Here is an 8,599-nt window from a genome sequence, read left to right on the forward strand (position 1 = left end):
GATAAACATGCTATGTGTTTGACTTGGTTAAAGATGTGTACTCTCTGTGGGACCTGTAGACTACCACTGCTACTGATAGAAGTTTTTAGTTCTTAGATTTCATCTTTTAGGGCTAACTATTAAAAAAGAAGCAAGGCAAAGGTGGGGTTTTTTGAACGGAATGGTCAAATTTGTAGTTTTCAGTCACGTGCAGTCTTTATATACATGCTTACACTTCATTGTTGAATGTACTCTACTGAAAAAGAATTTTCCATATGAATATCTCCATTACTTGGAATGCTGAGAAGTATCTTATTGCTGGACTTAAATTAATGGCCATATAACCCACCTCTAATTATTCCTCTGCTTTATTTTTTCAGTCCTGTGACTCATATATAAAACTGAATGGCTCTTCTCTCTTGCATGTACCTGTGCATGTACCAGAATAACTTCTGAACAGTGCATCTCATTCACTGAAAAATATTCTAAGTATCTAACAGGAAATCCTTAAAAAGAAAACAAACAAGAAGCTGGAACTGGAAAAAAACAAACCACTTTTCAGAGCTCCTCAAGTATCTCTGCAACTTTAGTTTAGAAATCTAACAATTGGTAGATGTCACCCGTAATTAAAATAATGATGGCTTTCCCCCTTCTAATTTGCAATAGATTTTGTACATTCACAAGGATATGAACATCTTAAATTATTTATTCCCTGATAATTAATGATGGACCAAAGGGTATTCTGGGGCTATGAAGCTATGCAAAGAGGCATCAACATGGAATCAGAAGGAACAGGACAAATAGAGATCTGTGAAAAAAAGGGAAGGAGACACTGCAAGCACTCAGATTTTCTTAAGAGAGGAAGGAGTATAGGAGTTTAATGGATGTTAAAGGGTAAAAATAAGTAGGTGGAGGATGCTGAATGAGATGAATGAGCATCATCAAGTTAGTAGGGAATAGAAATCCTTAGTAAGGGAGATGGGAAAAATGGAGGACAACTGAATGACTGGTGGGAGAGTCTGAAAACACTGAAGTGAATCCTTGAAACAGAGGGGATGGGAGGGTTGGTTATCCACATGGAGCTGGGGAATGGGAAGAATAAATACAAAGAGCCCAGGTATATATAGAGTTTGACCTGCAGAACCTATTAAGTTGCAAATATCTCTCCGACCCTGAAATACTGTTTGAGGCATTTCTTGGGAAATCTGTTCAAAATCCAGTGATATAGAAGAACACCAGCAAGGTTGTAAGTCATTCCGTGACACACTGTTTCTGAAGTTTGGGGAATGAGTCATAGATACTGTTCCACTTTTCATAACAGTCTATATATAAAGTGAGTTATTTTCAAATAACAGCAGACGTTGCTGTTTTATTTCCTGGTAAAGTGTACATCACGTGCTGAACGAAGGAAAACTTCTATGTAAGACACAATGAAACTAAACCACTCGTAAATGTTACTTACGCAAAATAAGGAACCAACTGAAACCAGCTTTAGATGATGCATTACACTATATTCAGAAAATCCCTAAGAACTTTGGTTTTATCCTTGTACTGATACCACTATTCTACATCAAGTATTAAATCATCACCATTTAGTTCTTGTGGAGACAGAATTCCCAGTGAAACCAATGGGACTTTTACTTAGCTATTTAGAGCAACGTTTATCCACTACAGTCACAGAAATACTTCATGTCTTCACTGTCTTTAATGCAATTACCAATAACTTGTTCACCTCCTCCAGTATTTGGATGGACTGTCGTGCCATGTACCTTCCATCAAGGCAGCCTTATCAAGAGAACAGCAATTAAATGTATTACCATTCTTTATTATCAGCCTGGCCTGAAGCACTCCATCTGGGGGTTTTGTTCCTGGTGTTGAATACCCTTTTGTGGGTAAAACATCTTCTCTTTTGCATACTTTTGCTATTAATAACAACTGCCATTGTTATAGTACATTTCTTATTCCATTCTTATTTCATTCTCTTTTAGTAAATTGCTATTTCAATCCATAGCCTATACTTTATTGTCCCTCCCTTACCAGAAGGGGCAGGGGAAACGGGGGTGGTGTATTTGGAATGCAGTTCCCTACTGGTGTCAAAACCAGCACAACCTCCCTGGAAACTCTTCCACGTAATTGAGCTCTTACATCTTTCTGACACCAAAGTGTTAAAAAATAAGGGAAAATTGGTGGTGGGGAATGCCAATGGTGAGGAAGAGAAAATGAAGTACATAAGGTAAGTAGGAATGAGATACACTTAGCTATTAGAATGAGATGAGGGTGAATGAATGAAGCAGAGGGAAACTGAGCCTACAGAAAGTTTGGGAGATGGAAGGGGGGTATTATTTAATCATAATTTAATGCCCCCTTCCCTCTGTTTTCACATTCTATTCCAGCCTTATCCTCCTTGATGCCTCCTTTTCCCCACCTTTGATCCCTTCCTAAACATCCCACAGTAAGCCTTGCACATTCTTACAATCCCCCTAAAATATCCAGCAATAATTTTCAGACGATTCTTTTTCCCTTGCATATCATACCAAGTCCCACATCTCTTTAGAAAAACACCTCTTCAGTTCCCATTACATTCAGGGGAAACAGTCTTTTTCCTTGATGACCCTGGTGGGTTTCACCCCAGTGACAATGATCTGGTCATTCCCCTTCGATGGTCTTGGCAGTAGGCAATTTGGCTTCATTTTCATTCATTGGCTTGCTGGGGTTCCTTCGCCTGTTACTGCTCCTCTGACCCTCGCTGGGTCTTTGGTTTTGCCACAATTAGCCTTTGATAATTTAACCCAGCAATACACAGAAGCACTTCTCACATGAGCAGAGTATGGAGCAGCTGCATTACAGGAAGAGACTAAAAAGGTGGGAGCTCTTCAAATAAGAGGGGAGAAGGTGGAACGGGATTCAATCAAGATTTACAAAATATTGAAGACAGTGACCAAGATAAGCACTGAACTATCTTTCACCAAATCTACCTTACCAGGAATAGAGAGGATTCAATAGAAATAGGAGATCAGTTTGCAACTGATTAAGAACGTGCATCTTTCTGCAGTGAACAAATTTTGGACCTTGCTGCCACAGAGGGCTGTGGAAACAAACAGAATCAGGAGGTTCAAAAGGAGGTTAGACGAATCCAGAAACAACAGCCCCTAAAACAACACCAAAAGGGCTTTGTAGGTATGTACCCTATGACATCACTAGGGTAAATACTGATTTGGGAGGAGAGTACAAAATACAGTGGCCAAGATTGCACACTCCTTAAACAGCATTTTGTTTTGCTGCTCTTGAACATGTTTTAGTGGTTTAGACAGGCTATTGGTCTGACCAAGTATGGTTTCTTATGTTCCCTTACATCAAGAGTAAATCGCTCAAATACATTCCTCTTAAGTTTCATGGCTGGAAAACAAATATGTTAGGAATGACAACTTAAATTCTTAAAGAAAAAGCTATTGCCTTGATAGTGAAAAATTGCTTAACTCTTAGGATCTGTAGCAACTTGTTGGTCTCCGTTCATATCTGTGGAATTAACTACATAATTCTTTACAGGACTGGGAGCTCAATTAGTATTCCACTGCTCTATAAACATACAGATTTTCCTTTTACAGTGCTAAGTTGATATTGAATTATGGTTTCATTTTTGTTTGTCAGGGAATATTTTACACAGCCAGCATGATCCCATTCAGTGAAACAAAATGTTCAGAATCAATTAACTGAAGACCTAATCTATGACAAGGTACATGTAATAATGAGATTACAAATATTTTACATGTTAAATATTTTCACGTTTTCATCACCATGATGATACACACTACACGGTGTAGTACCTGCACCAGTACAGGCTGGGAGCTGACTTGTTGGAAAGCATCTCTGAGGAGAAGGACCTGAGAGTCCTGCTGGACAACAAGCTGTTCATGAGCCAGCAGCGTCCTTGTGGCCTTGCAGGCCAGGGGTATCCCGGGGTGCATTAGGAGAAGCATTGCCATTAGATTGAGGGAGGTGATCCTGCCCCTCTAATCAGCCCTGGTGAGGCCACATCTGGAGTGCTGTGTCCAGTTTTGGGCTCCTCAGTACAAGAGAGACATGGAGCTCCTGGAGTGGGTCCAGCAGAGGAGAACAAAGATGATTAAGGAACAGGAGCATCTTTCTTACAAGGAAAGGCTGAGGGAGCTGAGCCTGTTCAGCCTTGAAAAGAGACAGCTGAGAGGGGACCTCATCCATGTCTGAAGGGAGGGTGCCCAGAGGATGGACCAAGCTCTTCTCAGTGGTTCCAAGCAATAGGACAAGAAGCAATGGTCAGAAACTGATGCACAGGAAATTGTACCTAAATATGAGGACGAACTTCTTTACTGTACAGGTGACCATGCTCTAAAACAGACTGTCCAGAAAGGGTGTGGAGTGTCTCTCACTGGAGATATTCAAGAACCATCTGGACACAATCCTGTGCCATGTGCTCTAGGATAACCCTGCATGAGTAGGGAGGTTGGACCAGATGCCCCACTGTGATCCCTTCCAACCTGAAACACCTGTTATCTTGACTTTCACTTCTGCTCTCAAGAAAAACCCTGTGATCTGCAACTTTGTGAAAGAAATTTGAAATCAAGGAGCTAAAACAGTAAAACACAGTAGTCTTAGACTGTCAAATGGTGGCCAAGCCACAATCCAGCCTATGCTTCCCTCAGCTACTTTAGTATTCAGGCAAGTATTTTTGTCTTTTGAATAAGTTTTTCAGTTTTGCAATATCTATGCTTCACTAGGAAGGAGGTATGTTTGTTCTTGGTTAAGAAGTCAACTGATTGAAAACTTTGGTCTGGATGCAATTGTTTGCATTATAAACGTAATCTATTTTTCCCCTGACTTTGGGTCCAACAATTATTGCAGGGATAAGATCACACTTTTAGAACCTACTGTCTCACTTAGTAGATACCTTTCAAGATGAGCAGCCACAAATCAAGAAAAAAAATTCTGACCTTCTGTTACACCACAAAGTAAATGTTGTTTCAAGGAGAAGTGGAAAGGCCCCACATGACTTTGTTCTCCACATGAAACCAAGAACAAAGGTCCTGAAACCCCTCAACTGGTCATCACAACAGCTGTGGAAAATCATAGTCAGAGAAATCTAGGAAAGGTTTCCTTCCGCGTCTTTCTGGTGAATAAAATTAATCTGATCGATCATAAAATCAGAAACAATCCTCACTGTTTTTCTACTTGGATTGCCTTAGAAATAGAAGTGTAAGCCTGGATTTTTTTTTTCTTTTTCTTTTTTTTTTGGCAGAGGGAGAAGAGGGGGGTAGAATAGTCCTCTACTTTGGGTGAATCACCCTTAATTTGTAATTTCTCTTGGGAAGAAAGAGATACCTTGTCTTGTTTCACATGACTTGCCACTATTTCTTAACTATAGCTTATTAAACATGCTCTATAAAGGCATTTCTTCTCTTTCCTTCCTCCTTTCTCTTTTTTCCTTTCCTTTACTACTACTTCTTTTCTCTCCACTCTTTTCCTCTCTTTCTCAAAAGAATAGCTAAATGGTTTTCATTTTTTCAGTTTGTGCTTCTATCCTTGCTTTTGACTACTGAAATTCAGACCCTACAGGGTCTGAGAGAAGTAGTGATACCTTAACAGTTAGTGAAAAGGGGGCATCACAAATTGATGAAATCCAATTAGTGGAGGAAGAGACTTTAGCTGAGGTGTTTACCATTCATTTCTGTTCTTTGTTTAATTAGTTCTAAGGTGGTGGTATTTTTAATAGTATATTTATTTCAACAAAAAAAACCTTTTTTCAAGTAAACAATGACATATCTCTCAGATCCATTTCATCCTTACAAAGAATGGGTAAGAGGTATAAGTTTTATTTTTAGAGTCATTGCAGGCTGCCATAAGAAAAAATTAGTTGGTGTAAATGTTCCTGGCTGGGAAACACTGTATTTTTCTGCTAGGTTATAAAATTAGCTGTGTTGAGCATAGTATGCTTATTACTGTATTTGGGTTTGTTGCCCTGATAGGAAGCAAAATTTTATGTGTTTGTTTTCAATCTATTGCCACAAGGAAATCCCCAGGGCTTTGCTTTCCCATTGCCAAGAGGAAGAATCAGAATATCTGTTCCATTTGCCATTTGGAAAATCCTTTGTTATGTTATATCCCTTAAAGGAAGAAATAATAATGCTGCCCTGGACTTTGCTAAAAAAGAAAAACACCTGCAAAGAGAAAATAATCTGCTATTTTAACAGATTGTTTAAGGTAGTCATTTAACAGGGTATCTGACAACTATGCTGACCATAGATCTTTGTACATAATTTGAGAAAACTGTAACTATCCAATTTCATCCTCTCACTAAAGAGACATGGTCCAATTTTGCTGAGAGCTTAAATGTATAAAAGGTATTTTTTTACCCTTGCTCTCATGCTAATCTCCATGCAAAACAGGGCCTGCTATGCTTTTCCTGTTTGAACAGATCAGTTACACAGCAATGGAAGGGAGGCTGTGGTTGTTTTAGTCCCAATTTCAAATACGAATTTTCAAACTGCAAAACCTCAAAAATGTAGAAGGAAATCACGAGAACAAGTTAAATCCATCAAACTGCCTTGATTTTAATTTTTAAATGTACTAGATACCAAGTTAGTGTATCTGTTCAACAGCCTGGTAAATGACCATGTCTCAAAAGTTCCCTCCTTTACCCCTGTGCCAAAGGCTAAAGTCAGGTAGGTTTGCACATAGCAAGAGGAGAAACAACTGGAGAAGAAATGAACAATGTAGGTGAGAAATTACACTGAATGATACCCAGGGGGTTGTGGGTTAGGAATGAAGGACCAGGGTCAGAGCTGGCACACCCTACATAGTGCAGGCTGGAGGACAGAACCTGTGACACTTTCCCATGAAAATGGAGCTAGACAGCACTCGCAGGCCAAACAGCTGCTCAAGAAAGGGTAACAAATCATGGATCGTTAATCATGTACCTGCATAAGAACAAAGCTCCCTCCTAAGAAAATCAACACAGATAAAACACATCATCTCCTAAAGGTCGGAGTCTTCTGTTCAAGACTTTATGCTGCAATAATAATGTAAAAAAATTCCCGCAGGAAAGCAATGACAAACATTCCAATTTATAGCCTTCTTATTAAGGCTTTAATTCAAATAAATTAAGAATTATAAGACTGTGACTGCTCGGATTTTGTGTGATACATTATCATTTTGAGGCACATGACTCAAATGCCCATTTTCATGTAAATGCTTTTCTGGTAACAGGAGTCACATAAAGTAGCACATAAAGAGAATCAGCCAAAAATAAAGCAGGAAAGCCATTCTGCTTTTTTCTTTTGACACATTAGTTGGTTGGACTAAAATTTTTGAGTTCATACAATTGCAGCTGGACTGGCTACCAAAAAACAAGCCTGGGCTAATGACTTTTGAATCAATAGCAAAGGAGAATATTAGAACAAGAAAATGAAGAGCTGAAATGCTGGTTCTCATCATGGAAAGCACCAAATCAGTTCTGAGTAGTCTGTCAATGGATTCACCATTTTGTTTTATTCTGTGGAGTATCAACTCAGTCCTCAGTGTCTGGGAGCAAAAAATGCAGTTTAGAAAATCAAGCAATACAATTTCCATGCACCTGTTTACCTAAAAAAAATAGTTTAAAAATATATGTTTTCAACATCAAGAATATTACTTATTTAGTAATCAGGGAGGGGAATGAATGGCTTCTGAACTACAACAGAAAAGTGTCACAGTCATATTTTCAAATTCTACAGCATAGTTATCATGATTATATATGGAAACAAATGTTTGAATTAATTGCATGGTTTGTTTTGCTGAAGTCCTCGGTTAATGCACTATAGAAACAAGTCAGCATGCACCAAGGATGAAAACTTACCTTCAGTATTTCAGTGTCATCATATGGCTTCTTTGCAACTACCTGTGCATTCGTCAGTTTTTACTGCAACACAAGAGACACATTTTCATGTGGGTTGGTCAGTTTGAAATACATTAAAAACAAAGGATTGAGGGTTATACCTTGTTATAGATATAGCTTATTGAAAGGTAGAATTTATTAGGCAAGTCAGAAGATATTAAAATCAGAAACTACGCTTTTTCATGGAAAAGCTCCATTTATCTTCAGCTGGAAATTTCCATATCAAACAACATGAAATTCAGATCTTGGGGCTCAGCTTTGCTTTTATGTGGCTGAACCATGTGTTTCTCATTTCATCTAACACTGAAATTAGAGCACAACTTCCATCTGCGCAGAGTATACTGGGAACACAGCAAACATGGGGAATGACCTCCCCACTACCCACACCTGGGAAGCTGTTCTGGGCTGCAGGGACACCCAACACCCCCTCAGAATTAATCTTTCATGAGAAGAGTGGTGAAATGCAGGAATAGGTTGCCCAGAGAGGTGGTGGATGCCTCATCGTTGAGCATGTTCAGTCAGGCTGGACAGAGCTCTGAACAACCAGATCTAGTGGAAGATGTTCATGCTCATTGCAACAAATCATGTTGGACTCTGTGACCTTTAAGGGTCCCTTCCAACCCTGCCATTCTGTGACATACAACAGTACAATTCCTCACCCACAACCCTACAGCTGGCACTGTTTGCAGCAGCACCCTTCCACCAGGAGAGGAT

The 8,599-nt window shown here is 39.2% G+C and overlaps 1 long non-coding RNA gene across 1 annotated transcript; it reads right to left on the reverse strand.

Annotated features, from left to right (window-relative positions):
- Positions 1–5,911: 5,911 nt before the first annotated feature.
- On the reverse strand, positions 5,912–8,127 carry LOC138105644 (uncharacterized). Its single transcript, XR_011148589.1, has 3 exons — positions 7,987–8,127; positions 7,847–7,909; positions 5,912–7,533 (listed from the first exon to the last, which is right to left on the reverse strand). It is a non-coding gene; the product is annotated as an uncharacterized lncRNA (long non-coding RNA).
- Positions 8,128–8,599: the final 472 nt, after the last annotated feature.

Source organism: Aphelocoma coerulescens, chromosome 2 (genome assembly GCF_041296385.1).
Source record: "Aphelocoma coerulescens isolate FSJ_1873_10779 chromosome 2, UR_Acoe_1.0, whole genome shotgun sequence".
Classification (NCBI taxonomy): domain Eukaryota; kingdom Metazoa; phylum Chordata; class Aves; order Passeriformes; family Corvidae; genus Aphelocoma; species Aphelocoma coerulescens.